This window comes from Scyliorhinus canicula, chromosome 24 (assembly GCF_902713615.1).
Source record: "Scyliorhinus canicula chromosome 24, sScyCan1.1, whole genome shotgun sequence".
NCBI lineage: Eukaryota > Metazoa > Chordata > Chondrichthyes > Carcharhiniformes > Scyliorhinidae > Scyliorhinus > Scyliorhinus canicula.
Genome location: NC_052169.1, coordinates 25,581,048 through 25,601,710, shown reverse-complemented (window position 1 = coordinate 25,601,710; position 20,663 = coordinate 25,581,048). Strand labels below are relative to the sequence as shown.

At 49.7% G+C, this 20,663-nt stretch overlaps 1 protein-coding gene across 1 annotated transcript in view; it reads right to left on the bottom strand.

Annotated features, from left to right (window-relative positions):
- Positions 1 to 20,663, bottom strand: part of LOC119956733 (talin-2) — a 369,765-nt gene that overhangs the window by 243,408 nt on the left and 105,694 nt on the right. The window contains exon 2 of the mRNA XM_038784070.1: positions 16,678 to 16,725. The gene's annotated coding sequence lies outside the window, so the exon portion shown is untranslated. The remainder of the gene's footprint in view (positions 1 to 16,677; positions 16,726 to 20,663) is intronic.

Below are 20,663 nucleotides of genomic sequence, written 5' to 3'. Positions count from 1 at the left end.
TTCAGCACATACAAATTTGACCTTCCAAAATGAATCACTTCACATTTATCAAGGTTGAACTCCATTTGCCACTTCTCAGCCCAGCTCTGCATCCTGTCAATGTCCTGTTGTAACCTGCAACAGCCCTCAACACTATCTACAACTCCCCTAACCTTTGTGTCATTGGCAAACTTACTAACCCACCCTTCCACTTCCTCATCCAAATCATTTATAAAAATGTCCCTTGCGGGTCACCACTGGTCACCGACCTCCAGGCGGAATACTTTCCATCCACTACCATTCGCTGTCTTCTTTCGGCCATCCAATTCTGTATCCAAACAGCCAAATTTCCCTGTATCCCATGTTCCGTAACTTTCTGAATGAGCCTACCATGGAGAACCTTATCAACTGCCTTACTGAAGTCCATATACACCACATCCACTGCCCGACCTTCATCAATGTGTCTCGTCACATCCTCAAAGAATCCGGATGAGGCTTGTGAGGCATGACCTGCCCCTCATAGATGATTTGGAGTTGGACATAGATGATTTGGAGTTGGGGACCAAGGGCAATGTGTCCAAGTTTGCAGATGACACTAAGATGAGTGGTAAAGCAAAAAGTGCAGAGGATACTGGAAGTCTGCAGAGGGATTTGGATAGGTTAAGTGAATGGGCTCGGGTCTGGCAGATGGAATACAATGTTGACAAATGTGAGGTTATCCATTTTGGTAGGAATAACAGCAAACGGGATTATTATTTAAACGATAAAATATTAAAGCATGCCGCTGTTCAGAGAGACTTGGGTGTGCTAGTGCATGAGTCACAGAAGGTTGGTTTACAAGTGCAACAGGTGATTAAGAAGGCAAATGGAATTTTGTCCTTCATTGCTAGAGGGATGGAGTTTAAGACTAGGGAGGTTATGTTGCAATTGTATAAGGTGTTAGTGCGGCCACACCTGGAGTATTGTGTTCAGTTTTGGTCTCCTTACTTGAGAAAGGACGTACTGGCGCTGGAGGGTGTGCAGAGGAGATTCACTAGGTTAATCCCAGAGCTGAAGGGGTTGGATTATGAGGAGAGGTTGAGTAGACTGGGACTGTACTCGTTGGAATTTAGAAGGATGAGGGGGGATCTTATAGAAACATTTAAAATTATGAAGGGAATAGATAGGATAGATGCGGGCAGGTTGTTTCCACTGGCGGGTGACAGCAGAACTAGGGGGCATAGCCTCAAAATAAGGGGAAGTAGATTTAGGACTGAGTTTAGGAGGAACTTCTTCACCCAAAGGGTTGTGAATCTATGGAATTCCTTGCCCAGTGAAGCAGTTGAGGCTCCTTCATTACATGTTTTTAAGGTAAAGATAGATAGTTTTTTGAAGAATAAAGGGATTAAGGGTTATGGTGTTCGGGCCGGAAAGTGGAGCTGAGTCCACAAAAGATCAGCCATGATCTAATTGAATGGCGGAGCAGGCTCGAGGGGCAAGATGGCCTACTCCTGCTCCTAGTTCTTATGTTCTCACAAAGCCATGCTGACTATCATTAATCAAACTATGTTTTTCTAAATAATCATAACTCCAATCTCTCAGAATCCTTTCCAATATTTTGCTCACCACAGATGTAAGACTGGCTGGTCTGTAATTCCCTGGGATTTCCCTATTCCTTTTCTTGAATAGGGGAACATTCGCCTCCCTCCAATCATCCGGTACTACTCCAGTGGAGAGTGAGGACGCAAAGATCATCGCCAACGGAGCAGCAATCTCCTCCCTCGCTTCCCATAGTAACCTTGGGTATATCCTGTCAGGCCATGGGGACTTGTCTATCCTGATGCTTTTCAAAATATCCAGCACATCCTCCTTCTTCATATCAATTTGTTCAAGTCTATTAACCTGGTTACACTGTTCTCATGGGCAACAAGTCCCTCTCTCTGGTGAATACTGAAGCAAAGTATTCATTTAGGGCCTCCTCCATCTCCTCAGACTCTAGGCACAAGTTCCCTCCACTATCCCTGATATTCTCACTCTGATCATCCTCTTATTTCTCACATAAGTGTAGAACGCCTTGGGATTTTCCCCAATCCTTCCCGCCAGGGCTTTTCATGCCCCCTTCTAGCTCTCCTCAGTCCATTTTTGAGTTCCTTCCTGGCGACCTTGTAACCCTCTAGAGTCGTGCCAGATCCTTGCTTCCTCAACCTTACGTAAGATTCCTTCTTCCTCTTGACTAGAAGCTCCACTTCTTGTCATCCAAGGTTCCTTCACCTGACCATTCCTTCCTTATCTCAGTGGGACAAAAATATCCAGCACTCGCTCCTTAAACAATCTCCACATTACTGTTGTGCATTTCCCCAAGAGCAATTGTTCCCACTTTATGCTCCTCAGCTCCTGTCTAACAGCAGTATAATTTCCCTTCCCCCAATTAAATACCTTCCCATACTGTGTGTTCCTATCCCTCTCCATGACTCTGGTAAAGGTCACCAAAATGTTCTCCCACCGAGACATCTGACACCTGGCCTGGTTCGTTGCCGAGCACCAAGTCCAATATGGTCTTCCCCCAAGTCGGCCTATCTACATCTTGAGTCAGGAATCCTTCCTGTACACACCTGACAAATCGATAGGGGAATATTTTGTAGGACATGTCATAATATCCACTCATGTATATCATGGGATGCAGACAGGCAGTGATTGACACACAGGATAACCAAAGAACACACACGACACAGAACAACCGATCACCAGACAGGACACCACCACTATAAAGCCCACAGGGCATTAAGGCTCTCCCTCTCTCACAGGACACGGCCAGGGAGATAGTCGCAGTGCACAGGCCAATGAACATCATCACCATGTGATAGAGAGCTAGTCTGGTCAAGCCAGTAGGAGGTTATCAGTTAGGTTAATAGAGTGTCAACCCACAGCAGATTATGCACAGCAATCAAGAGGTTCAATAAAACAGTGTTGGACCATCTCTTGTGTCGGAAGCCTGTTTTTCTGCATCCAGTTGCTGTCGATGTTAGACCAACACAGATAACACATCAGGACAGTGAGAGAACAAGCTGGATTGCTCCTTTCGTTGGCGGCAAAGGGACAAATAGAACTGTTCTGCTCTGTAAGATCCTCTGATTTGATGACGATCTGTGTTCTGCACTGTTCGACTGCAGCAAGGCTCACTGCCGAATCTCAGACATATGGATTCCTGGCTGAATTATTCTCACCTCGCTGAGCAGCAGTGAAGCCACCTGCACTGGCGTGTGATCCAATGTATTTGATTCAGTACAAGGCATGCTGCAGATTGGGATCCAGCAGACCGTTCCAATTTACTGTCAGTGATACTCTCCACCAGCATACAAGGGCTCCTCTCCGGAACCACTCTGAAGTTCAGAGCTCGAGTTCTTCCTTCAAATATTTACACTCCATGCACGGCATTGCTCTTTCTTTACACAGTTTTCAAAGTTATTTATTGCCATTGACAAGTGCCAACCATGACTCGGTGATTAGAACTCCTTCCTCTCCCGGTCACAAGGTCATGGGGTTAGAGTTCCACTTCAGGGGTTTAAAGCCGACAACCTCGGCTGACGTTCGCAGTGCAGTATTGATGGACTGCTGCACTGCCAGAGTTCACAGTGCAGTACTGGCGGAGTGCTGCACTGCCAGAGTTCACAGTGCAGTACTGACGGAGTGCTGCACTGCCAGAGTTCACAGTGCAATACTGGCGGAGTGCTGAGCTGCCAGAGTTCACAGTGCAGTACTGACGGAGTGCTGCACTGCCCGAGTTCACAGTGCAGTACTGGCGGAGTGCTGCACTGCCAGAGTTCACAGTGCAGTACTGGCAGAATGCTGCCTTGCCAGTGTTCACAGTGCAGTACTGGCGGAGTGCTGCGCTGCCAGAGTTCACAGTGCAGTACTGGCGGACTGCTGCCCTGCCAGAGTTCACAGTGCAGTACTGACGGAGTGCTGCCCTACCAGAGTTCACAGTGCAGTACTGGCGGAGTGCTGCGCTGCCAGAGTTCACAGTGCCGTACTGGCGGAGTGCTGCACTGCCAGAGTTCACAGTGCAGTACTGGCGGACTGCTGCACTGCCAGAGTTCACAGTGCAGTACTGGCGGACTGCTGCACTGCCAGAGGTCACAGTGCGGTACTGGCGGAGTGCTGCACTGCCAGAGTTCACAGTGTGGTACTGATGGAGTGCTGCACTGCCAGAGTTCACAGTGCAATACTGGCGGAGTGCTGAGCTGCCAGAGTTCACAGTGCCGTACTGGCGGAGTGCTGCACTGCCAGAGTTCACAGTGCAGTACTGGCGGAGTGCTGCACTGCCAGAGTTCACAGTGTGGTACTGATGGAGTGCTGCACTGCCAGAGTTCACAGTGCAATACTGGCGGAGTGCTGCACTGCCAGAGTTCACAGTGCAGTACTGGCGGACTGCTGCACTGCCAGAGGTCACAGTGCGGTACTGGCGGAGTGCTGCACTGCCAGAGTTCACAGTGTGGTACTGATGGAGTGCTGCACTGCCAGAGTTCACAGTGCAATACAGGCGGAGTGCTGAGCTGCCAGAGTTCACAGTGCAGTACTGGCGGACTGCTGCCCTGCCAGAGTTCACAGTGCAGTACTGACGGAGTGCTGCCCTACCAGAGTTCACAGTGCAGTACTGGCGGAGTGCTGCGCTGCCAGAGTTCACAGTGCAGTACTGGCGGAGTGCTGCACTGCCAGAGTTCACAGTGTGGTACTGATGGAGTGCTGCACTGCCAGAGTTCACAGTGCAGTACTGGCGGAGTGCTGCACTGCCAGAGTTCACAGTGTGGTACTGATGGAGTGCTGCACTGCCAGAGTTCACAGTGCAGTACTGGCGGAGTGCTGAGCTGCCAGAGTTCACAGTGCAGTACTGGCGGAGTGCTGAGCTGCCAGAGTTCACAGTGCGGTACTGGCGGAATGCTGCGCTGCCAGAGTTCACAGTGCAGTACTGGCGGAGTACTGCCCTGCCAGAGTTCACAGTGCGGTACTGATGGAGTGCTGCACTGCCAGAGTTCACAGTGCGGTACTGGCGGAGTGCTGCGCTGCCAGAGTTCACAGTGCAGTACTGACGGAGTGCTGCACTGCCAGAGTTCACAGTGCAGTACTGGCGGACTGCTGCACTGCCAGAGTTCACAGTGCAGTACTGGCGGAGTGCTGCACTGCCAGAGTTCACAGTGTGGTACTGATGGAGTGCTGCACTGCCAGAGTTCACAGTGCAGTACTGGCGGAGTGCTGAGCTGCCAGAGTTCACAGTGCAGTACTGGCGGAGTGCTGAGCTGCCAGAGTTCACAGTGCGGTACTGGCGGAATGCTGCGCTGCCAGAGTTCACAGTGCAGTACTGGCGGAGTACTGCCCTGCCAAAGTTCACAGTGCGGTACTGATGGAGTGCTGCACTGCCAGAGTTCACAGTGCGGTACTGGCGGAGTGCTGCACTGCCAGAGTTCACAGTGTGGTACTGATGGAGTGCTGCACTGCCAGAGTTCACAGTGCAGTACTGACGGAGTGCTGCACTGCCAGAGTTCACAGTGCAGTACTGGCGGACTGCTGCCCTGCCAGAGTTCACAGTGCAGTACTGGCGGAGTGCTGAGCTGCCAGAGTTCACAGTGCAGTACTGGCAGAGTGCTGCACTGCCAGAGTTCACAGTGCAGTACTGATGCATTGAAGAGCTGCCAGAGTTCACAGTGCAGTACTGACGGAGTGCTGCGCTGCCAGAGTTTGCAGTGCAGTACTGACGGAGTGCTGCACTGCCAGAGTTCACAGTGCAGTACTGGCGGAGTGCTGCCCTGCCAGAGTTCACAGTGCAGTACTGGCGGAGTGCTGCGCTGCCAGAGTCCACAGTGCAGTACTGGCGGAGTGCTGCACTGCCAGAGTTCACAGTGCAGTACTGATGCATTGAAGAGCTGCCAGAGTTCACAGTGCAGTACTGACGGAGTGTTGCCCTGCCAGAGTTCACAGTGCAGTACTGGCGGAGTGCTGCGCTGCCAGAGTTTACAGTGCAGTACTGGCGGAGTGCTGCACTGCCATAGTTCACAGTGCGGTACTGGCGGAGTGCTGCCCTGCCAGAGGGGCCGTCTCTCAAATGAGATATTCAATTGAGGCCTTGTCTGTCCTCACAAGATGGGATGTGAAAGACCCCACAGTGCTATTTTGAAAACAGCAGGGGGATTGTACTCCTATGCAGGCCAAGGGGAGGCGGCGGCAGAGTGGTATTGTCACTAGCCTAATAATCCAGAGACCCAGGATAATGACTGGGGACCCGGGTTCGAATCCCACCACGGCAGGTGATGGACTTAAAATACAATAAAATATCTGGAATCAAAGTCCATAGTCGACTGTCGAAAAAACCCATCTGGTTCATTCATGTCCTTTAGGGAAGGAAATCTGCTGCCCTTACCTGGTCTGGCCTACAGGTGACTCCAGACCTACAGCAATGCGGTTGACTCTTAACTGCCCCTCAATAAACGCTGGCACATGGTAGCACAGCCTGTGATGCCCATGTCCCATCGTGGCACAGCCTGCGACGCCCATGTCCCATGCTGGCACAGCCTGCGACGCCCATGTCCCATGCTGGCACAGCCAGCGAGGCCCATGTCCCATGCTGGCACAGCCAGCGAGGCCCATGTCCCATGCTGGCACAGCCTGTGACGCCCATGTCCCATGCTGGCACAGCCTGCGTCGCGCATGTCCCATGCTGGCACAGCCAGCGACGCCCATGTCCCATGTTGGCACAGCCTGTGATGCCCATGTCCCATGCTGGCACAGCCTGCGCGCCCATATCCCATGCTGGCACAGCCTGCGATGCCCATGTCCCATGCTGGCACCACCTGCGACGCCCATGTCCCATGCTGGCACAGCCTGCGACGCCCATGTCCCATGCTGGCACAGCCAGCGACGCCCATGTCCCATGCTGGCACAGCCAGCGCGCCCATGTCCCATCGTGGCACAGCCTGCGACGCGCATGTCCCATGCTGGCACAGCCTGCGACGCCCATGTCCCATGCTGGCACAGCCAGCGACGCCCATGTCCCATGCTGGCACAGCCAGCGCGCCCATGTCCCATCGTGGCACAGCCTGCGACGCGCATGTCCCATGCTGGCACAGCCAGCGCGCCCATGTCCCATCGTGGCACAGCCTGCGACGCGCATGTCCCATGCTGGCACAGCCAGCGACGCCCATATCCCATGCTGGCACAGCCTGCGACACCCATGTCCCATGCTGGCACAGCCAGCGACACCCATGTCCCATGTTGGCACAGCCAGCGACACCCATGTCCCATGCTGGCACAGCCAGCGACACCCATGTCCCATGTTGGCACAGCCAGCGACACCCATGTCCCATGCTGGCACAGCCAGCGACACCCATGTCCCATGGACAAATTACAAAAAAAAATTCACTCCTCAATCAAAATCACAAAAGTAGATTAGCTGGTCATTATCACATTGCCGCCTGTGAGAGCTCACTGAGTGTAACCACATAATAACCACAGTACCACACTTCAAACAGGTTTAATTGTCTGTCAGGGACATATTCGGAATGCACTGTATAAATGTAAGGCTTTCGCTCATTGTCAACAAGCATTAAGATTGTTGTCAGCACTGCGCCGTTATTACTTTACACAATTACATTATCCAGCTGGCTTATGGAAAATCCATGCCCTCCCGGATCACCCTGTCCTCCAGTGCCCTTTACAGTGTCAAAGCAGAATGCTTAATCTGAGAATCAGGGGGAGAAAACAATCTCGGGATATTGCAGAATACATGTCTGACGGCACTGATCCCAGCTGGATCAGAACTTCCGGCCTCTTTGTTTCCGACTTACTGCTGTCCAATCACATTGTCTCAGCCATATTCAGACAACCTAATGAACCAAGAGGCCTAGGCCGCCAAACTCACAGAAAGAGCATTGAGCTCCGACTGCTGAAAAACATCAACATGAACACATCTCTTTCATTCTCCCCAGTCTACTAAATCAAAGACACTTCTCATTGTTCCACACACCTCGGCAGAACTTACCAGGAATCAAGGAACAAGGCTGATTGGATGATCAGTTTTGCCGATGCAGATACCCGACAGCATCGCAGTGTCACGGAACACAACTGCACACCTGGACGAGACATTCTGCATTCACATAGCTCCTGGCACAACCTCTACACGTTCCAACGGTTTTACAGTCAATGAAGGACGTTTGAAAGGTTGTGATGTGGGAAGCTGAGGGCATTATTGCTACGTTTGCTGATGATACAAAGATACATAGGGGGACAAGTTGCGTTGAGGAAGCGGGAGGTGATGCAGAAGGCCCTGGACAGGCTAGGAGAGTGGGCGAAGAATGTGGCAGATGGAATACAATGTGGAAAGGTGTGAGGTTATGCAATTCAGTCAGATAAATGGATACATAGACTATTTTCTAATGGGAAAGGGCTTCGGGAATTAGAAACACAAAGGGGCTTCGGAGTCCTAGTTCAGGATTCTCTTAAGGTTAACGTGCAGATTCAGTCAGCAGTTTACATAGAATTTACAGTGCAGAAGGAGGCCATTCGGCCCAGCGAGTCTGCACCAGCTCCCGGAAAGAGCACCCTACCCAAGGTTAACACCTCCACCCTATCCCCATAACCCAGCAATCCCACCCAACGCTAAGGGCAATTTTGGACACTAAGGGCAATTTATCACGGCCAATCCTCCTAACCTGCACATCTTTGGACTGTGGGAGGAAACCGGAGCACCCGGAGGAAACCCACGCATACACGGGGAGGATGTGCAGACTCCGCACAGACAGTGACCCAAGCCGGAATCGAACCTGGGACCCTGGAGCTGTGAAGCAATTGTGCTATCCACAACGCTGCCCCACAGTTAGGAAGGCAAATGCATTCATGTTGCGAGGGCTAGAATACAAGAGCAGGGATGTACTATTGAAGCTGTATAAGGTTCTGGCCACACCCCATTTGGAGTAGTGAGCAGTTCTGGGCCCCGTATCCAAGGAAGGATGTGCTGGCCTTGGAAAGGGTCCAGAGGAGCTTCACAAGTATGCTGATGGGCAGCATGGTAGCACAGTGGTTAGCACTGTTGCTTCACAGCTCCAGGGTCCCAGGTTCAATTTCCAGCTTGGGTCACTGTCGGACCCAAGATGTGCGGAGTCTGCACATTCTCCCCGTGTCTGCGTGGGTTTCCTCCGGGCGCTCCGGATTCCTCCCACAAGTCCCGAAAGACGTGCTTGTTAGGTGAATTGGGCATTCGGAATTCTCCCTCAGTGGACCCAAACAGGCACCGGAATGTGGCGACTAGGGGCTTTTCACAGTAACTTCATTGCAGTGTTAATTTCAGCCTACTTGCGACAATAAAGATTATTATAATTATTATTACAAAAATGATCCCTGGAATGGAGAGCTTATCGTAAGAGGGAGAAGTTGAGGACTCTGGGTCGATACTCGATGGAGTTTAGAAGGATGAGGTGGGATCTCACTGAAACTTACAGGTTTCTGAGAGGCCTGGATAGAGTGGACGTGGAGAGGATGTTTCCACTTGTAGGAAAAACTAGAATCTGAGGGCACAGCCTCAGACTAAAGGGACGATTCTTTAAAACAGAGATGAGGAGGAATTTCTTCAGCCAGAGGGTGGTGAATCTGTGGAACTCTTTGCCACAGAAGGCTGTGGAGGCCAAATCACTGAATGTCTTTAAGACAGAGATAGATAGGTTCTTGATTACTGAGGGGATCAGGGGTTTATGGGGAGAAGGCAGGAGAATGGGGAAGAGAAAAACATCAGCCAGGATGGGCCGAATGGCCTAATTCTGGTCCCATGTCTTATGGTCTAATCACAGCGGCCAAATTGCGTGCAGCAATTACAAAGTACATGGTGATAATAACCAAAGAATCTGTTGCTTAGAGACATTCATTAAGGAATAAATTGGTGTGCCGCTGTATATTATAGAACCATAGAAAAGTTACAGCACAGAAGGAGGCCATTTGGCCCATCATGTCCATGCCAGCCCAAGAACACCCAGGTGCCCTTTCTAATCCCACCTTCCAGCACCTAGTCCATAGTATTGCGCTTACAGCTGGTAAGATGGAGATCCAGGTACTTTCTAAAAGTGTTTAAGGGTCTCTGCCTCCACCACCAACTCGGGCAGCGAATTCCAGACTCCCACTACCCACTGCGTATAAAGGTTCTTCCTCATGTCCCCTCTACACCTTCTGCCTCTTATCTTCAATCTATGTCCCCGGTTCTAGAATTCTCCACCAAGGGAAACAATTTTATCCAGTCCATTCTATCTCGGCAGCACGGGAGCACAAGTTGCTAGCACTGTGGCTTCACAGCCCCAGGTGCTCCGGTTTCCTCCCAGTCCGAAGACGTGCAGGTTAGGTGGATTGGCCATGATCAATTGCCCCTTAGTGTCCAAACACACACTTAGTGTTGGGTGGGGTTATGGGGATAGGGTGGAGGAAAGGATGGGCTTGGGAAGGGTGCACTTTCCAAGAGCCGGTGCAGACTCGATGGGCCGAATGGCCTCCTTCTGCATGTAACGTCTATGATTCCCTCCTGTCTGCAACCTCCTTCAGTCCTATAACCTGTCAAACTCTCAACACTGTGCAAAATCTCTGGCCCCTTGCACATTCCCAACACATATCTTGTCAACAGCACCATATCCCATCAAAGAAGAAAGAAACAGGAAGGGTCCAGTCATTGTAATCCACACTAGGAGCAAAAACATTGGCCGTGCTAAATTACCCCTTCATGTCCAAAAAAGGTTAGGAGGGGTTATTGGGTTATGGGGATAGGGTGGAAGTGAGGGTCGGTGCAGACTCGATGGGCCGAATGGTCTCCTTCTGCACTGTATGTTCCAAGTTCTATCTCTTCCCCTCATACTTTTGTCCACCTCAATTAAGTCACCCCTCAGCTTCTTTGTTCGAAGGAAAATAACCCCAACCTCTCCAATCTTTCCTCATAGCTACACTTTTCCAGCACTGGCCACATTAAGAACATAATAACATAAGAACTAGGAGCAGGAGTAGGCCATCTGGCCCCTCGATCCTGCTCCGCCATCCAATGAGATCATGGTTGATCTTTTGTGGACTCAGCTCTACTTTCCAGCCCGAACACCATAACCCTTAATCCCTTTATTCTTCAAAAAACTATCTATCTTTATCTTAAAAACATTTAATGAAGGAGCCTCTACTGCTTCACTGGGCAAGGAATTTTATAGATTCACAACCCTTTGGGTGAAGAAGTTCCTCCTAAACTCAATCCTAAATCTACTTCCCCTTATTTTGAGGCTAGTTCTGCTTTCACCCGCCAGTGGAAACAACCTGCCCGCATCTATCCTATCTATTCCCTTCATAATTATATAATGTTCTTGTAAACCTCCTTCCTGTAATGTGGTGACCAGAACTGCACCCAATGCTCCAGTTGTGGCCTCACTAGTGTTTTATAAAATTCCAACGTTATATCCTTACTTTTATATTCTATACCTCTGCCAATGAAAGAGAGCATTGCATATTCTATCGACTTGAACTGCTGTCTTTAGGGACCTGTGTATTTGTACACCAAGATCCCTCACTTCACCTATATCTCTTCGTATATTCCTGTTTATTATGTACTCCCTATAATTGTTTGACCTCCCTAAATGCATGACCTCACACTTCTCTGTCACTTTATCGCCCACTCCTCCAACCCATCTTTATCACTTTGGAGATTATAGCTATCCTCCACACTGTCCACCACTCAGCCAATCTTTGTGCCAAATTTCCTAATCATTTCCCTCACATTCACATCCAGATCGTTAATATATAACAGTCAGGGTCCCAACACTGAGCCCTGTGGAACACCACTTGAAACAACTTTCCACTTGCAAGGGCAGCCATCGACCATTACCCTTGGTGAACTTTCAATCAATACATCTAAAAACTGGACATACACAGATTATTAAAAAGGCTGCTGCAAATCATGTTACCTTCACCATTTTGAGCATTTGTCCCGCGTCACAAGCGAATACCTAATTAAATATGGACATCCACAGCCAACCAGGGAATTCACATATCCCTTTGTATAAGGATGGATCAACCAAAAAGGACTACAGAAATCCAGCTGGCCTGACTCTCTGATTCACCCTGGACAAAAGGAGATATCAAAACTCAATGTGTGACTGGACCAACCTCCCATTGTATTGTGATGGTTTCCCTCATCTAAACTGCAATAAGTGAATCTCAAGGTGACAACACGGGTTGACTGGAATCGACATACACACCAGCCTTTTGTTTGGGAAAAGGTATTTTAAGCTTGTGGAAGTTAGATGATGAGGGAATCATTTTTGAAGCCTGCTTATAAATCAGGCTTTCAGACATAGAGTCTGACTGAAAACAATCAAACAAACTGCAAGTTATCCCAACAGCTAAGATAATAAACAGCAAGACCTTGAAAGTGGGAGATTCTGACAGAGAGTGAGAGACCGACTCCCCCCACCTGTTCCGGCTTCAAGTTTGCCTGAGATCCAACCTCCTGGAGATTCGACTGCAAGCCGGCCCATCGACAGCCACAGAAGAGGTGCTTGAAGATTGGAGGGTAGTAAATGTTGTGCCCTTGTTTAAGAAGACAACTGCCAATCTCCAGACGCAATTCTGCAACTCGTACGCTTCATTCTGGATCACAACGTCTTCACCTTCGACAACAAGTTCTTCATCAAGGCGCACGGAACAACCATGGGGACCAAATTCGCACCTCAATATGCCAACATCTTCATGCACAAGTTTGAACAAGACCTCCTCACCGCACAGGACATTCAACCAATGTTATACACCAGATACATCGATTCAATTTTTTTCCTTTGGACCCACAGCGAAGAATCACTGAAACGACTACACGATGACATCAATAAGTTCCATCCCACCATCAGACTCACCATGGACTACTCTCCAGAATCAGTTGCATTCTTGGACACACTCATCTCTATCAAGGACGGCCACCTCAGCACTTCGCTTTACCGCAAGCCCACGGCTAACCTCACGATGCACCACTTCTCCAGCTTTCACCCTAAACACATTAAAGAACTCATCCGCTATGGACAAGCCCTCTGTATATACAAGATCTGCTCAGACGACGAGGAGCGTAACAGACATCCACAAACACTGAAAGATGCCATTGTACGAACGGGATATGATGCTCGACTCATCGATCAACAGTCCCAAGTGCCACAGCAAAAAACCGCACCGACCTCTTCAGAAGACAAACACGGGACACAACCGAGGGGATCGTTGGCTTTTAAAGCACATCAAGCAGGCCAGCAGCACGGTTCGATTCCCGTACCAGCCTCCCCGGACAGGCGCCGGAATGTGGCGACTAGGGGCTTTTCACAGTAACTTCATTGAAGCCTACTTGTGACAATAAGCGATTTTCATTTTTCAGAGTACCCTTCGTCGTCCAGTACTTTCCCGGAGCGGATAAACTACGACATCTTCTTTGCAGCCTTCAACACATCATCGATGAAGATGAACATCTTGCCAAGGTCATCCCCACACCCCCACTACTTGCCTTCAAACAACCGCGCAACCTCAAACAAACCATTGTTTACAGCAAATTACCCAGCCTTCAGAACAGTGACCACGATACCACACAACCCTGCCATAGCAATCTCTGCAAGACGTGCCAGATCATCGACATGGATACCACCATTACACGCGAGAACACCACCCACCAGGTACGCTGTACATATTCATGTGACTCAGCCAATGTTGTGTACCTCATACGCTGCAGGAAAGGATGTCCTGAAGCGTGGTACATTGGCGAGACCATGCAGACGCTGCAACAACGAATGAACGGACATCGCGTGACAATCACCAGGCAGGAATGTTCCCTTCTAGTCGGGGAACACTTCAGCAGTCAAGGGCATTCAGCCTCTGATCTCCGGGTAAGCGTTCTCCAAGGCGGCCTTCAGGACGCGCGACAACGCAGAATCACTGAGCAGAAACTTAGAACCAAGTTCCGCACACATGAGTACGGCCTCAACCGGGACCTGGGATTCATGTTGCATTACATTCACCCCCCACCATCTGGCCTGGGCTTGCAAAACCCTACCAACTGTCCTGCGTTGAGACAATTTACACCTCTTTAACCTGTGATTATCCCTCTCTCTGGATCTGTAAAGACCTGATTACTTGCAAATGCTCGCATTCCAAGCATTGTCTGGCATCTTTGACTTTGTCTATATATACATACACATATATATATATATGTTTCTGGAACATACCTCGCCATTCACCTGAGGAAGGAGCAGTGCTCCGAAAGCTAGTGTTTGAAACAAACCTGTTGGACTTTAACCTGGTGTTGTAAGACTTCTTACTGTGTTTAAGGAGGGCTGTAGGGATAAGCCTGGGAACTACAGACCGGTTAGCCTTACTCCTGTAGTGGGTAAATTGTTCAGATGTATTCTGAGGGACAGGATCTACAGGCATTTAGACAGGCAAGGGCTAATTAGGGAAAGTCAGCATGGCTTTGTAAGGGGAAAGACATGTCTCACCAATTTGATTGAGCTTTTAGAAGGGGTATCTAAGAAGGTAGATGGGGGAAGTGCAGTCAACATTGTCTACGTGGTCTTTAGCAAGGCCTTTGACAAGGTATGGTAGGTTGTTGAAAAACGGTTAAATCTCACGGAATCCAGGGTGAGGTAGCCAATTGAATACAAAATTGGCTTGGCGACCGAAGCCAAAGGGAGGGTTGTTTTTCAAACTGGAGGCTTGTGACCAGCGGTGTGCCTCAGGGATCGGTGCTGGGCCCACTGTTATTTGTGATATATATTAATGATTTGGATGAGAATGTAGGAGGCATGGTTAGTAAGTTTGCAGATGACACTAAGATGGCATAGTGGATAGTGAAGAAGGTTATATAAGATTGATACAGGATCTTGACCAATTGGGCCAGTGGTCCGATGAATGGCAGATGGAGTTTAATCTGGATAAATGAGGTGATACATTTTTGTAGATCAAATCAGGGCAGGACCAACTCAGTTAATGGTAGGGAGTTGGGGAGAGTTACAGGACAAAGAGATCTAGGGGTACAGGTCCATAGCTCCTTGAAGGTGGAGTCGCAGGTGGACAGGGTGGTGAAGGAGGCATTCAGCATGCTAGGTTTTATTGGTCAGAATATTAAATACAGGAGTTGGGACGTCTTGTTGAAGTTGTACAAGACATTAGTAAGACCACACATGGAATACTGTGTTCAGTTCTGGTCACCCTATTATAGGAAGGATATTGTTAAACTAGAAAGAGTACCAAAGAGATTTACGAGGATGCTACCAGGACTTGATGGTCTGAGTTATAAGGAGAGGCAGGATAAACTGGGACTTTTTTCTTTGGCATGTAGGAGGCTTAAGGGTGATCTTATCGTGGTCTATAAAAGGAAGAAGAAGAAAATCGCTTATTGTCACGAGTAGGCTTCAATGAAGTTACTGTGAAAAGCCCCTAGTCGCCACATTCCGGTGCCTGTCCGGGGAGGCTGGTACGGGAATCGAACCGTGCTGCTGGCCTGCTTGAAAAGCCAGTGATTTAGCCCAGTGAGCTAAACCAGCCCCTGGTTTATGAGGTAATAATGAGGGGCACAGATAAGGTAGATAGTCAACATCTTTTACCAAAGGTAGACGAGTCTAGAACTAGAGGGCATAGGTATAAGGTGAGAGGGGAGAGATACCAGAGGGGAAATTTCTTCACACAGAGGGTGGTGAGCATCTGGAACGGGCTGTCAGAGGCAGTGGTAGAGGCGGGTACGGTTTTGTCCTTTAAAAGACAGTTAGACAGTTACATGGGCAGGGCGGGTATAGAGGGATATGGGCCAAACGCAGGCAAGTGCGACTAGCTTAGTGATAGATACTGGGCGGCATGGACAAGCTGGGCCGAAGGGCCTGTTTCTGTGCCGTAAACATCTATGGCTCTATGTCGGCGTGGGTCTCACCCGCACAACCCAAAGATGTGCAGGATAGGTGGATTGGCCACACTAAATTGACCATGAATTGGAAAAATTAAAAATAAATAAATAATCTGATGGGTAGTGTCATGCGAGTGTCCCTTTAAGAAAGGTTTAGTTGATAATGTGACTTGTAGCACATTGGGCTTTGGCCGTCAGGTGAGAGGTTTTTTTTTAAGGTTTCAGTTGACTGCAGAAGGAGAAAGAAGTGTTTTCATTTTGAAGCTGTTCCAGTAAAAGGCCCATTGGTTGTGGCTAACTGCTTTGGTAACTTTAAAGATAGAGTTGATTTCCAGAAGGGGTTTGAATCTGCTGTTTGGACCTGGATCAGAACTTCAGGAAAAGGACCAATCCCATTCAAGTGAGAATACAGAGTGTTGGATCATGCCCTTGAAAAGGGGTTTTGATTTAATTAGATTTTGTTATTGAATTGGAACAGTTAAGGGGGAATTCATTAAGCTTTATATACATAGATTACTGTAGCTGTGCGGTGTCTTTATGTTTGCAATTGATAAAAATTATTGCTGTGCACATATGTGTGTATATATTTATATTTTTATATGCTAACTACATTCTTAGAATAAACCTTGTTTTGATTAAAGTGTCTGGGAAGACTGTTGAATCACACCTGCAGTGAAGGCTCTTGTTCTCATCCTCGCCAAATTCAACATAAAGGTTGTAGGTCAGGTGAATTTCATAATACACTTTGGAGTTTCTAAACCACGGCCCACAACAGTAGAGAGATCAGAAATAAATCTCACCTTAATCTTGGGATGTTAATCCTTTAGTTTTTTGTCCTGCGATCACAGCTGGAAGAAATGTTTAAAAAGAGGTGATTAGTGATGGCTCCAAAGCACAGTTTCAAGCAGGCAGCTTGTGGAAATTATTCTACCCAAAATACAAATCCTAAGAACACACTGTCCTGACGAGCATGCTGCTTTAGCTCGAGTCCTCTGCTTAAACTCACATTCCTATTATGGGTCCAGGGGCCACAAATGATAAAAGAAAAGAAAATGGTAGTCCGGAAAATGGAGGAAATCTGACAGGCCCGGGCTTTAAGGGAGCAGGATCTTATTGCTGTTTAGAATGATGTTTCAGCTGAACTTTAGGAGAAAGTAAAGTCTCCGTAGTCCCAAGATGCCCATCGGCTGCTTTCCCCTTTGATGGGGAGAGCTGACTGGTGGTCATTTAACCCGAGGATCACCCACCCCTCCGGCAAGGGCCAAGGTTATGAATAACCACAGCTGGTACCGGATTGAACCCGGGCTGTCGGCCTCGCTCCACATCATCACGAACCATCTGTCCAGCCCACTGAGCTAAACCGGAGAAGGTGGAAGAAAGGGAGAGTGATGTTGGGTGCAATTCTCCCAAAACGGAACAAAGTTCCCTAGTGAGTGCCTTTAGCCATGTGTTTCGCGGCACATTATGTTGAATAAGCGGCCTGAATGGGGCACGCACAGACGAGGCCGCACATTGCCCGTTTTTAACAATGACGAGCTCCGTTCACCAGAACTTCCAATTGCAGCCAAAGATCGGGCCACCATTTTCAAATGGCATCCTGATCGCCAAGGACCCCCCGACCTCCCATAAGACATAGGAGCAGAATTAGGCCACTTGGCCCAACGAGACTGCTCCGCCATTCAATCATGGCTGATATTTTCTCATCCCCATTCTCCTGCCTTCTCCCCATAACCCCTGATCTCCTGATTAATCAAGAACCTATCTATCTCTGTCTTAAAGACACTCAGTGATTTGGCCTCCACAGGCCAAAGAGTTCCCTCTGCGGCAAAGAGTTCCACAGATTCACCACCCTATGGATCATCTCTATTTTAAAGAATCATCCCTTTAGTCTGAGATTGTGTCCTCTGCTTCTAGCTTTTTCTACAAGTGGAAACATTCCCTCCACGTCCACTCTATCCAGGCCTCGCAGTATCTCGTACGTTTCTTTGAGATCCTCTCTCATCCTTCTAAACTCCAGCGAGTACAGACCCAGAGTCCTCTGGTTTTCCACTAATCCTCGCCACTTTGTCTGCTTTTTCTTTAGCCTTTCTGCTGTCCTTGACTTCCCTCATCAGCCATAGATGCCTTGTCCTCCCCTTAGGATGTTTCCTCCTCCTTGGGATGAATTTCTGTTGTTCGATCCCAGTAACCCCCAAAAACTCCTGCCATTGCTGTTCCACTGTCTTCCCTGCTCGGCTCCTTTTCCAATCATCTCTGGCCAGCTTCTCCCTCATGTCTTTGTAGTTACCCGTATTTAATTGTAATACCGTTACATCTGATTGTAGCTTCTCCCTCTCAAACTGCAGGGTAAATTCTATCATATTGTGATCACTACTCCCTAAGGGTTCCTTCACCTTAAGTTCCGGAATCAAGTCTGCCTCATTACCATCACCAAATCCAGAATAGCCTGTTCCCTAGTAGGCTCTGTCACAAGCTGCTCCAAAAAACCATCTCTTAGACATTCCACAGATTCTACTTCTTGGGATCCACGACCAACCTGATTTTCCCAGTCCACCTGTATATTGAAGTCCGCCATGATTGTTGTAATATTGCCTTTTTTTACATGACTTTTCTATCTCCTGATTTATTTTCTGCCCCACATCCTGACTACTGCTGTACATAACTCCCATCAGGGTCTTTTTACCTTTGCGATTCCTCAACTCTACCCAGAGGTTCGATGCCTTCTGATCCTATACGGCTCCTTGGTAAAAGATGTTGACTATCTACCCCCCCCCCTGGGCGACACCGGTTCCAATCCTGCCCAGGTGCAGACCGTCCGGTTTGTACTGGTCCCACCTCCTCCAGAACCAGTTCCAATGTCCCAGGAATTTGAATCCCTCCCTCTTGCACCATCTCTCGAGCCACACATTCACCCTATCAATCCTGACATTCCTACTCTGACTGGCTCGTGGCACTGGTAGCAGTACTGAGATTACTGGCTTTGAGGTCCTACTTTTTAGTTTAAATCCTAACTCCCTGAATTCAGCTTGTAGGAACTCATCACGTTTTTTTAACCTATGTCTTTGGTGCTTATGTGCACCACGACAGCTGGCTGTTCTCCTCCCCCCCCACCCAACCCCCAGCCCGAACGCAGTGTGGGAGGGTCTCCGACTCCCCAACCTCGGCCCGATCATGCCAGCTTGACACCTTGGCCGTGCCAATCTGACACACTGGCAGTGCCCATGCAATCTGGCAGTGCCATGTGGATATCTTGGCAGTGCCAGGCTGGGGCACCAGTGCCGGGGCACCATCCTGCCCAAAGGGCATGCAGCTGGGTGCCTCCGATCCCCTGGGAGACCACCCTATCCCTACAGATGCTGCCAGACCTGCTGAGATTCTCAGTAATTTGCTTTTATCCGTGAGTGTCGTTCTGTCTGTTCCCAGTTTGTGGGGGCCAGTGTTGAACAGCGTCCACCCGATGTATCCGAGGAGAAGCAGTTGAATCCCAAAGCCCCAGGTACCTCAGGAATCTGCACATTAAAGGAAAGCTGACTGCCTCGCTCTAATATGCAAATTTGCTAAAAAGGTGATCCCACCCATTGTGGGTAGGATTCCCCTCGCTACGTCTCGAGATTGCGTTGAACCTCGCGAGGTGTTGCGGGGCAGGTAGATCCCGGAAGCAGATTCTCCCACCTTCCTACAGCTACATTGTGCCACGGCGAACTGTTTTCCCAGTGCGGACAAAACAGTGCGCTTGACACTTTAGCAGCTACCCACCTCACAGCCACACGAGGATACAAGTTATCAGCCATTCAGTCCCTCTAGCCTGCTCCACCACGGCCCTGCTCCCACCACAGGCATGGCATGGCATGGCATGGCATCCCCCCCCCCCCCCCCCCGAGACCAGAGGCGAACCCTGGTCCTGGGTTCTGTGAGGCAGCAGTGCTAAGCCACTGCGCCACCGTGTCACTCGAAAGACTTACAGCCCGAAAGGGTGATGGAGACAGGGGTCTTCCACCCATTCAAATAAAAACCCACCCGAATGGACACTTGGTGTGAAGAGCTGGAAAGTGGGTTTTGACTGGACACCCTTTTTTCTTCTGACTGGCAACGGGCTGAATGGCCTCCTTCTGCCCTTTGAGCTCTGTCACACCAAACTCAGATACCCCACAGAAAACAGGAGGTTCCATTCCCATCTCACCCTTCCTTCCAAACAAATCTGCTCTTCAAATAAGAGGAGATTAAACAACAGACACAGCTCAGTTGCAATCGCGAGTCAAGAGAGGAATTTACCCAGATTCCCTCCCCCATTTTTGTCTCCCTTTTTGCCCCTGGCAGCTGGCAGAGAGGGCAGGGGGAGAGTGGGCAGGGGAAGAGGGGCAGTGGGCAGGGGGAAGAGGGGCAGTGGGAAGAGGGGCAGTGGGCAGGTGGAAGAGGGGCAGTGGGCAGGGGGAAGAGGGGCAGTGGGCAGGGGGAAGAGGGGCAGTGGGAAGAGGGCAGTGGGCAGGGGGAAGAGGGGCAGTGGGCAGGGGGAAGAGGGGCAGTGGCAGGGGGAAGAGGGGCAGTGGGCAGGGGGAAGAGGGGCAGTGGGCAGGGGGAAGAGGGGCAGTGGGCAGGGGGAGTGGGGGCAGGGCGGAGAGGGGGCAGGCGGAGGGGAGGAGGCAGGGGGAGGGGAGGAGGCAGGGGGGAGGGGAGGAGGCAGGGGGAGGGGAGGAGGCAGGGGGAGGGGAGGAGGCAGGGGGAGGGGAGGAGGCAGGGGGGAGGGGAGGAGGCAGGGGGAGGGGGAGGAGGCAGGGGGAGGGGAGGC